Source organism: Mastomys coucha, unplaced genomic scaffold (genome assembly GCF_008632895.1).
Source record: "Mastomys coucha isolate ucsf_1 unplaced genomic scaffold, UCSF_Mcou_1 pScaffold22, whole genome shotgun sequence".
NCBI lineage: Eukaryota > Metazoa > Chordata > Mammalia > Rodentia > Muridae > Mastomys > Mastomys coucha.
The window spans coordinates 222,605,597-222,616,097 of record NW_022196905.1 but is presented as its reverse complement, the minus strand read 5'-3'; the positions used below and the strand labels follow the sequence as shown (position 1 = coordinate 222,616,097).

General features: G+C 55.2%; 1 long non-coding RNA gene across 2 annotated transcripts; it reads right to left on the bottom strand.

Moving 5' to 3' along the window:
- Positions 1-865: 865 nt before the first annotated feature.
- Positions 866-8,978, bottom strand: LOC116069711. 2 transcript variants are annotated; one of them, XR_004110104.1, is made up of 3 exons: positions 8,516-8,978; positions 2,648-2,725; positions 866-1,997 (listed from the first exon to the last, which is right to left on the bottom strand). It is a non-coding gene; the product is annotated as an uncharacterized LOC116069711 (long non-coding RNA). The 2 variants fall into 2 exon arrangements; XR_004110105.1 differs by lacking the exon at positions 2,648-2,725.
- Positions 8,979-10,501: the final 1,523 nt, after the last annotated feature.

The following is a 10,501-nucleotide window of genomic DNA, read 5'->3' as shown; positions in this document are numbered from 1 at the left end:
ACTCAGAAATCCTCCTGCCTCTGTCTCCCAAGTGCTGGGATTAAAGGCGTGCGCCACCACTGCCCGGCAGCCTGGGTTTTCTTATTCTCAGGTTCTTTATGTCCTTTAGTTGCGTCCGATTAGGTCATTGTCGAGGTCAGCTCTCCTGGAAGCCGGGTGTGTGTGTGTGTGTTGCCTCTCTGGGGTGCTGCAGCAGCGTGTGAGGTCGGGCGCCACAGGAGCTGGCCGTGGCTATGAGTATGGCCATAGTTCATGATGTGGTCCTTTGCTCGAGGGAGCACATCAGAGGCGGCCTGCCTCTCAGGCCCATCTGATGTGTGTGTGTGCGTGCGTGTGTGTGTGTGTGTGTGTGTCTGTCTGTCTGTCTGTCTGCGTGTGCATAGCCTTAAGCTCTGGCATGTTGTCAGCCAGTGAATCCCAGCATATGCTGCAGAGTACATTCCTGGAACATATTCCTTCATGGAACTGGGGTGCCACGCAGGTTTGCTAGTCAGTGTCGCTCCATTAGGCCTAGTGTCTTCTTCATATCACATCTCAGACCAAAGCTCTTCCACAGTTCGTTACCATATACCCCAGATCTGGGTTATCTCTCCCATTCAAGCCACCCCAAAGGATCTCAGGATCTTCAGGTCGCAGCTCCTCCGACCACCTTCCTAGAAGCAGGTGGAGCAGGGTTGGGGATAGGTGCAGGTTAGGAGCCCAGAGTGTGGTATAGTGGCGCAGCTGCTATCCCCAAACTCCAGACACTGAAGGAGAGTTGATTCAAGGCCAGCCTGGTCTACACAGAGACGCTGGCTCAAAATAAGAGAAATGAAAAAAGCCGGCAGCACATATGTGGGAGGTGGGAATGAAGAGACGTCAGACCTTAAGGAATGAAGCTGGGGAGCTTTTATTTAATTAGAAAACAAGCACAGCATTCAATACAAGCTCCAACCCTCTGTTCCTCCACCCAGGCTTTGATTTGCCTCTGCCCAGGGTGGGGAGAAGACACTGCATGGTCTGGGAAGTGTAACAGCCTGTACCAACTAGTCTCCATCCAGTCTTCTTTGTGGGTAGCAGGCAACTTTTAAACTTCCAAGCCTGGAGATTACTCCAACAGGCACAACATGGGGTTGGGGGGGCATGGATCCACTCATATCCTTTGACCTTGCTCCCTACCTCGCTGTCACCATCAGAAAGCTGCAGGCCCCATGGGAATGCTAGGCACACTGGATCAGGTCAGTGCCTTGTTGCGGAAGCTGGGAGTTGGCATTTAACCGTTAGGGGGCCTAAAACAACTTCCTCTTGGGTAACTGACTTCAAAGAGGGTATGTGTAAGGGGTGGTGCCTGAGCCCCACCAGACTTAGGAGAAGAAGGGCCTCCAGGCCCTGAGGGGACACAACTGGCTTTTAATGCAAGGACCACCCACTCATCCATCTGTTGTTTTTGGGAACCACAGAAATCTCAAGGTGTGGCCATCTGGGGTGAACACCGAGATGCAGGCTTAGAGGAAGAGCCTCCAGCAGATAACTGGGCCTGGGTGGGGACTAATTACCCCATTGTTTTCAGGTCTCCCTCATGGCATTCTGCAGGGTTGCCAACTCCTAGGGGGCTGGACTCCTGTTCCTGCTGAACTGAGCCAGTGCACTGGAATCAACTGTTTCAGCTCAGTAGGCACAGGAGGCGGAGCCCAGGGAGAGGCAGAGCAGGGTGGGCAGCGGCGGCCTGAGGAGATGGGGTCCAGGGGGCGGAACTTAGCCACTGTGAACACGACTTTGCTGTGGACCTTGCTCACAAGCAGCTAAGCCCTGCTCCTCAGGCCAGTTGTCATGATGGGCTTCTGTTACCCAGTACCCAAGATAGACATCCTTGGCAACAGGAGCCCCCAAGGCAGAGCACAGGGTCAGTTGGAAATCCCTGGCAATGTGATTTGTGACTGGCACCAAATCCCATCCCCAGGAACCCCAGCCGTCCGAGGCACGGTGAGGGGGCAGCAGGTGGGATCGACGTGTAGCACCTACAGGAGAAAAAGAAGAGAGAATGAGGTTGGGGGCATTCCTGCTTGCCTGCCTATCTTTATTTCAGGCAGGGTCTCACATAGCTGAGTTCCTGCCTCTACCTCTGGAGTCTAGGATTATAGATAGACCTCACCACACCCAGTTTAAGAGGTGCCGGGGTCAGAACCTAAACTGAACCACACCCTAGCCCTCCTCTGCTTCCAGGAGGGAAGAAGCCTTCCCAGAAAGAGGGGCATCAAATCAGTAGGAAGGGTGGAGTGAGCCAGCTAGAGCTGGGCACCCAGGAGTGCCTCCACCCCAGCCCAACAAAGTTGGAGGCACCAGAAAGCCCTAATAGGCCCAAGAGGCCGCAGAGCCTCCCCACTGCTTTCTACTGTGTTTCTATCCCCACCCACAGCCCTGAGCCCAGAGCAGGCCAAATGGGGCCTTGGAGAGAGGAAGCTGAGGGGGGTGGGCGGTTGGAGGGAGGAAGTGACCTCACCCCAGCTGGCGCCACTTCCTAGAAGCCTGAAGGGCAGAAGGAAACTCCAGGGCCTCCCACCTCAGCCCTCTCGTCCACAGCCAGCTCAGGATACCCCACCCCCCGCCCCACATAACCCAGGGCCCAAGCAAGGAGAAGCAGGCCGATCTACCCCAACAACAATAATACCTCAGTGAAGTTTCAGTCCCTGCTCCTCAGGTTTCCCAAAGGCCTTCCAAGCCTCAGTTTCCCCATCTGTAAAGCAGACTACAAAAGTTGCAGTTGGTGGCTCAAGTTTATCTCAGCATTGAGGAGACTGAGGCAGGAAGGGTGCCAAGAATCAAATCAAAAAGCCTGCTTAAGCTACAGAATGAGTTTTAGGCCTAACTGGGCTCCAGTTTGAGACCCTAGTCTCAAGGAAAAAGAAGAAAAAACAAAAACAAAATAACAACAACCCAAACCTTCTACTAGGAAGGCCAGCAAAGATTTACAGAGGAAGTATCTGGCACTCAGTACTAGGGCAAGCTATAAAATGTAGGGCCTACCCAATGTAGAATAGCATCCTGCATGCGGGCCAGCAAGATGGCCCATCAAGTAAACATTGCCATGAAACCCAATGCCCTGAGCTCAAACCCCAAGAACCACAGAGTAGAAATGCATACCGACCCTTGCAAGTCGCCCTCCAATCTCTGCACTTGTGAATACACACATACACAGAAATTTTATTTATTTATTTATTTTGAGACCGGGTTTCTCTGTATAGCCTTGGCTGTCCTGAAACTCACTCTGTAGAACAGGCTGTGTTAGCATCCAGAACCTGGGGCAGATATATGGGCGGGTCCACAGACCTATTGCCAGGGCAACAGCCACCATATTCCCAGAATCCATTGGGTTCAGCTCCCACCTTTACCTGGACTGCTACATCAAGACATATATATATATATACCAGGACTTAACTTCAACAGCATTATCTTTGTGAGTTCAAGGCCAGCTTGGTCTATGTAGGGAGTTTTAGACCGTCCAGGGCTACATAGCAACACCTTGTTTCAGATGAAGAGCTGACTCTGTGGTTAAGAGCGGGTATTGCTCCTGCAGAAGGCCTGAGTTCGGTTCTCAGCACCTGTCACACTGCCTGTAACTCCAGCCTCCGGGGATTTCACATCCTCTTCTGGTCTCTGAGGGCACTGCACTGACATGCACAAAACCCACACAAAGACCAGACAACACACGCATCTTCTTTACAAAATGTCAGGGTCTGCAGTGATAGGTCAATCAATAAAGTGGTCGCCATGTTAGCACAAGGCTTGTGTTGTCCCCAGGCATGGGAGTTCACACTTGTAATGCCCGAGCTGGGGAGGAGAAGGTACAAGACTCTAGGGCTCACCTCCAGCCCACCTCACCAGCTCCATGTCCTAGTAAGATACCTTCTCTGAGAAAACAAGGTCGGGGCTGGAGAGGTGACTCAGTGGTTAAGAGCACTTGTTGCTCTTTCAGAGGACCTGAGTTGAGTTCCTAGCACCCACATAGTGGCTCACAACCATCTGTAAGTCCTGTTCTGGGAGATTCAATGTCTTCTACCTTTGAAGACATCAGACACACACAATCCTGAGAAACTACACTTGATGTTGCACTCTGTGCACACACGCGCACACACACACACACACACACACACAGGGGAGGAGAGTAGAATTTTCAGACAGCTCATGTCATGCACCAGGCCCAGGTCTATATAAGCCCTACGGTGGCGCATACCTGTGATCTCAGCTTTCAGGTGACAGAGGCAAGAAGACCTATGTGAGTTTGAGGCTAGCCTGGTCTACATATGAAAAACGGAAGGAGAAAAGGAAAGGGAGAGAAAGGGCTTGGCGAGGGGAGCTCAGTTCTGGAGCCTGTCAGACTGCAGGGGAGTCTGACTGTGCTGGTTGACTCTGGGCAAAGAACGCACCTGCTCTGAGACAAAGTCTCTATCTGCAAAAGAGCAATGATGAATTCTCTCAGAGCCTGATACGACATGACATGATAGCAGACTTGGAATCCCTGCACCTAGGACGGAGGTAAAAAGATCTCAAGGTAGAAGCCAGCCTGGGCTACTAAGACATGGCGTGTCTCAAAAGGAAAGAGCTAGAGATGGTTCAGGGGTTAAGAGCACTGGCTACTCTTCCAGGGGTTCCAAGTTCAATTCCCAGCACCTACATGGTGGCTCACAACCATCTCCAACTTCAGTTCTAGGGAACCGGACACTCTTTTCTGGACTCTACAGATACTGAACATACACGCAAACAAAACACCTGCACATGGAAATCACTTTTAACTAAAAAAAAGAAAAAGCAACAATGGCTAAGACTCGATGGCAACTGCTGGCCTAGCACACTGACTGGGCTTGGCTCCACCCCCAGTACCATATCAAGGAAGTGTGGTGGTTTATACATATATAGCCAGCACTCTGCAGGCAGAGGCAGGTGTGTCTCAGGGAGTTCAAGGCCAGCCTGGTCTACAGAGAAAGTTCCAGGACAGCCAGGGCTACACAGAGAAAGCCTAAGTTGGAAAAATAAAATAAAACAAGAAATTTGTCTACAGAGCAAGCTGGAGGGCAATCTGGGATACCCGGGACTCTAAAAGAGACAACTTCAGGACTGGAAAGATGACTCAACAGCTTAGATTGCATGTTGTCTGTCCGAGAACCTGAATTTGGTTTCGCGGCTCACAGATGCCTGTGGCTCCAGCTCCATTGGATGTGGCGCCCTCTTCTGGACTCTGTAGGCACCTACACATACATGCACATACCCAACATATACACAAAAATGAAAAGGAAAAAAATCTTAAAAAAGAGAGAAAATCTCTACTTCCTAAGTCATTGGGAGAGTCCCTGGGTGACATCAAGGACAGAAGCATTCTGTCATACCAGGCAGTGACAGGCAGGACAGTCAGATCCTAATGTCTAGATCTGGCATTACCAATGTCTGAGGAATAAGGATTGAGATATCCTGCTGTGTCTTCCCGAATACACGCATACACGACGTGTACATACACACACACACAAAGAGAGAGGTACAGAGACAGAGACCACCACTCCTTCCCAACAAACCCCAGCCCACCTCTGTCTCTTTGGGGTCTGGGGGCAGCCCAGGGCCGCAGGCTGATCAGCCTCCCAGTCACCTCCGGAAGTGAGACAGCATATTCGTCCCAGGGACCAAAACGGGAAGGGCGGCCATTTGGCCAGGCTGGTTTCCTGTGGGGTTTCCCCTACAAAGAGCCCAAGGCTGCGGCCAAGGCCACTCCCATCCTCACACACACACCAGAGGTCTGTGTCTGGTGTGGAGGGGCATTACCACGCAGGTGTCCAGGAGCTGGGACACCCTGTACCAAGGATTGTGACTCTCAGCCTCACAAGGGGACTCAAGGGGACAGAAGCCCTGGAGCTAGAGGGCTTGGGGAACAGGGTGGGGGCCTTAGGCTGTGACATCCCGGTCGGTATTAGCACACACAGCCTACAAGCCCTCGGCATCCCTGGAGGACCCACAGTGAACCCCAAGAAGGAACCAGGGCAGAGGCCCTCCGGCAGTCCCCAACCCTGATCCCCAAATACTTTCCACTCTCGCGAAGCAGCGAGGATCGGAAAATACCAAGGGCTGCAGACTCCGCCCAGCTCCGCCCCCGCCCCCGCCCCAGTCACCGGCGCTCGCTAATGGCCCAGACTCTTCCCAGGAGCTGGGCGGCTGGGTTAGGGCCAACCTGACCTGCGGCGCAGATGCCTGCCCTCCACGCCCGTCCCCACGCAGGGACCAGACAACCCGCCCGGGCTGGGGGGCAGGGCATAGGCAAGTGGGTGGGCCTAGTGCCTAGCCGCGAGTGGAGGGGGCGCAGGAAGGGGTGAGGGAGGGCTGAATCACTTGGTATAAATAGGCAAAGACGACAGCCACGTCCCACCCTCGCTGCCCGCCAGCCACACAGTCCAACAACCAAATTCCCCACTCCATTCCTTAACATTCTGTTTGCGGTGCTGGGTTCCCCCCAAGCCAATCAGTGTCCCCAGGGTGAAGTTCATCCCAGGTCCTGGCCTGGCCTGGGACAGGAGAAGGAGCGCTGACCTCCATCACCCAGTGTCTTCTGGAAGTTTTGGCTCACTCCCTTAACTGCAAAACTTCCAGGAACCAGCAGTGCCTTGTGAGGCTCGTCTGTCAGTCTACCGTTCAGGAGGCTGAGCCAGGAGGATTCAAGACCAAGACAGGCTATGAAATGAGACTGTCTCTCAACTGACCAAACTGACTGTGGGTAGAGAGAGCACTTGACTGTTTTGCTGGAAGCATGGAGTCAGCGGGTACCATCTTAAAGCACAAACCCTTCATCATGGTGTACACAAGTAATCCCAGCGCTCAGGAGGTGGAGGTTTAAGGATCGGGAGTTCAAGGACATCCTGGACTATTTCTTCAGTTCCAGGCCAGCATGGACTACATTACATTAGATCATGCCTCAAAAATTTTTTGTATTAATAGGTTGATAATTATTATCCCCAGGCCCAAAACTTACGATTCCAGAGCCCCAGATGCATACCTGTGGTTTGAATGAACCCAGTCCTGGAAGGGCACACAGGAGACAAAAGGGATGTACCAACGGGCATCCCAAATTTGCTCCCCTCAGCCCCTCAAGGCCCATGTGCCCATCCTGCCACCCAGCCCTGCTCTGCCCAGGGCCACAGCTCAGTAGCCACACCCAGGGTGGCGCCAGCTCTAGCTCCAGCAGCCTGAGGCAAGGCGCCGCTAGAGTGTGACTCAGCCATGCCCGGCATGGTGCTGTCCTTCCCTACCCAAGAATTCTCACGCCCACGCCACAACCCTCAATCCTTCCCCATGACCAGCTAGGAAGACACACCTCCTTGTCCACTGAGGACATTCAACAGCAGGATATGAGGAGACCTCAGCACCCTATGGGAGACTAGAGAGTGTGCTCTGTTCACTGCACCTCCAAATGTTCCCGTTTACAGATGGAAAAACTGAGGCGGCGGAGATATTCCCAGTAAAGTCTAACACTCTCTCTGAGAAGAAAAGGTGGCCTAAGCTGGAGTTGGTGGCTCATGCCCATAGCCTTAGCACTTGAGAGTTGCAGGAAAGAGAGTGGGGAGCTCAATGGTTTCAATGTCAAGTTTGAGGCTAGCCCAGACTACAAGAAACCCTGTCTTTTTGTCAACTAAAATGGGTACGGAAATGTAGCTCAAAGAGCAGAGTGCTTGCCTGACATGCACAGGGCCGGAGTTCAATCACCAGGACTGTGGAAGCCAGGGATGGTGCAGGCCTGTGACCCCAGCACTCAGGTGCGGAGGCAGGAGGATCAGAAATTTGAGGCTAGCCTGGGTTACATCAGACTCAGAAAACAAAAGTAACTAACCCGATGCTGCTATGGGACCAGGGTAGGCATGGTGCTGCACACTGTCATGCCAGCACTCAGGAAGCTGAGGCAGGAGTGTCCCAGCGAGTCCCACAGGCCTGATGCAGGGAAGCGAAGAAGGACGGGGCTAGCTGGGGCCTGCTGGGAACATCTGGCCTCCACTTGCAACAGGCATAGGGTGGCCTATGGCATGGGGGTGCCTCATGGGGCATCTGTCTTGGCTGCCTTTCTCCAGCAAGTAAGAATCTGCCAAGCTCGGAGGCCAGGCCAGCTCAGACAGGCCCGACCCCCTGGACACGCCCTGTCACGCATAGGCGCCGCGTGCCAGCCCTGGGCTGGGCCCACAGCTATTTTAAGGCCCCCTGCTAGGTCCTCAAGCAAGGCCTGTCCAGTCGAGGGGTCTTAGGGATGCTCTTGGGGACCCCCTCCCCCGGCAAGGACAGAGAGCTCTGATGCTCCTCAGGGCATGGGCCCAGTGAAGGATCCTCCCTTCCCAGCATTGTGGTGGTGTGAACACATGTGCCCAGGCTGGCCCAGGCACAGTGCGTGGGTGAGCGACCAGGGCGAGCCCGCATCACCTCGCCTGGAAGCCTGCGCACCTGCCGGGCGTGCCGGCTTTGAGCTGGGCTGCCTGGGGCAGCCTCGGGGCCAGGGTCGTCCAGCCCCCAGACTTACCTTCTCGGGCCACCCTGTCACAGGCGGGCAGCGGCTGCAGGCTGGGAAGGGGGCAGGTACAGGGAGCCAAGGCACTTCCTAGACACTCAAATGGCCAGTGGGGCCAGGCCAAGCTGGAAGGTCACGCACAGCTGAGGGGTTCGGTGGCCTGCAAATCTAGAGGTCAGTCTGGGGCTAGCACAAGACAGCAGCAGGCCTCTCGTCAAGACCAGGGGCTGTGGCCTCGGCGCTGCACCACGCCGGGGTCAGGCCTTCGGGCCCCGCAAGTCTACCTGCTGTCGCCTCCAGCCTGATCCAGTTCGTGCCTCCCGGGCCAGGCGGTCACGGCCCCCTCTCTGCTTCCCGGCCCGCGCGGGAAAGTTGTCGCCGCCCGCGCCCCGCGAGTCTCTCCCGGGTCGGACCCCAATTCCCCGCGGGGGAGGGGAGCCGGGCTGCGCGCGGGCGAGACGACGCCGGCCGCGCCCCACCCCGCCGGCCGGCCCAGATCGCCTTTAAAACCTCCGCGTCTCCTCCCCCCACGGCCGGGCAGGGGGCGGGCGCGGGGCGGGGCAGGCGCCGCCGTCATGTGCCCCCGAGGCGGCCCGCCCCACGCTCACTCGTCTGTCCCCCAACTCAGGCCCAACTTTCTCCATATCCGGAATGGGCATGGGCCTGGGTACTCTGTGGTGGTGGTGGTGGTGGGGGCTCCTGCCAAACAGGAATCTTCACTTCTACGGCACCTTCTCCAGTCTAGGAAGTCCCTCCTTTTATCTCACCCACTCCTCTCTTGCTGCTGTGGACAAGACTTTCTGATTCTAGGCTAGGTGACCCCTGAGTCTGCGCCCTTCCCCTTTCCAGCCTTCCCGGCACCCTCCCCCATCCACCCACTGGGGACCTCTGGGAGACTCCACAGCTACCCGTAGATCCCTGAGAAAGACCCTCCTACCCTAACTCCATCCTTCCCTTTTTCTGTGCATGTCTCTCCCTCTTCATCCTTAGGCCTCCCCTCCACCCCTCCACCATCAGGAACACGGTGGTATTGTTCCCCTGGACGGGGCCCTGCCTCAGGGCCTGGCCTGGTGCCCAGGTAGGGGGCCGGGAACAAAACCCAGCCAAGGAGGGGCAGGGTGCCCTCTGTGGCCACGCCAACCTCCTTGGGCATGGTGGACTGCTACTTGGCCCTCTGCAGGGCAGGACAGAGGCGGTGGACCCCAGCCCACATTGAACAGCGTCTAGAGAGTAGCACGGGCCAGGGCCTTCCCAGAACTGGGTGGCTATGGCTCCGGGAGCAGTTTTTCCAACCACTCCCAGCATTTCCATATACTGCCACAGAGTCCCCATCCTGTGGGCAAGAAGGGGATGCCTCCCCTTTGAATAAGACTAGGGGAGAGGAGAGACCCTGCGCTTGCCAGGTAGAGCACTAGAGGGATGGTCCCTGGTCACTTCTCTGTCTCAGGACCCAAACCACTAGTGGTTTGGTTCAGCACTCTCTCAAACTTTGGGTTGGACAGGATGAAGCCGCACCAAGTCATCACCCCAGAGGCCCAAGTCTTGGGGACTCTGCAGCTTCCTTCCCAAGTGGGGCCCAACAGGCAGGCTGGCCCAGAGTGCAAGATCTGACAGGTTGTGGCAGGAGGGGAAAGAGGCCCACCCCGTTGGGGCCTCGGGGGAGGATTTGGAGTGGCACAGAATTCTCCAACTCAGGGTAAGCCCTGGAAGATAGGAGACATGCCTCATGGCCCCCTGAACAGTTTACATGAGGACAAAAAAGTTAGGTTCTGAGCTTGGTAGCCCAGCACTCCAGAGTCTGAGGCAGGAGAATCACAGGTTGAAGGCCAGCCTGGGCTGCAGAGTATGACCCTGTCTAGAAGGCAGAAGCAGCAGGATCAGGAGTTCAAAGCCATCCTTTGAACTCTATATGGTGAGTTTGAGGCCAGACTGGATTATATGAGACCCTGCCTCAAAAATTGAAAGAAAGAGATATATAAAGGCAGAGAATTAGAGGGA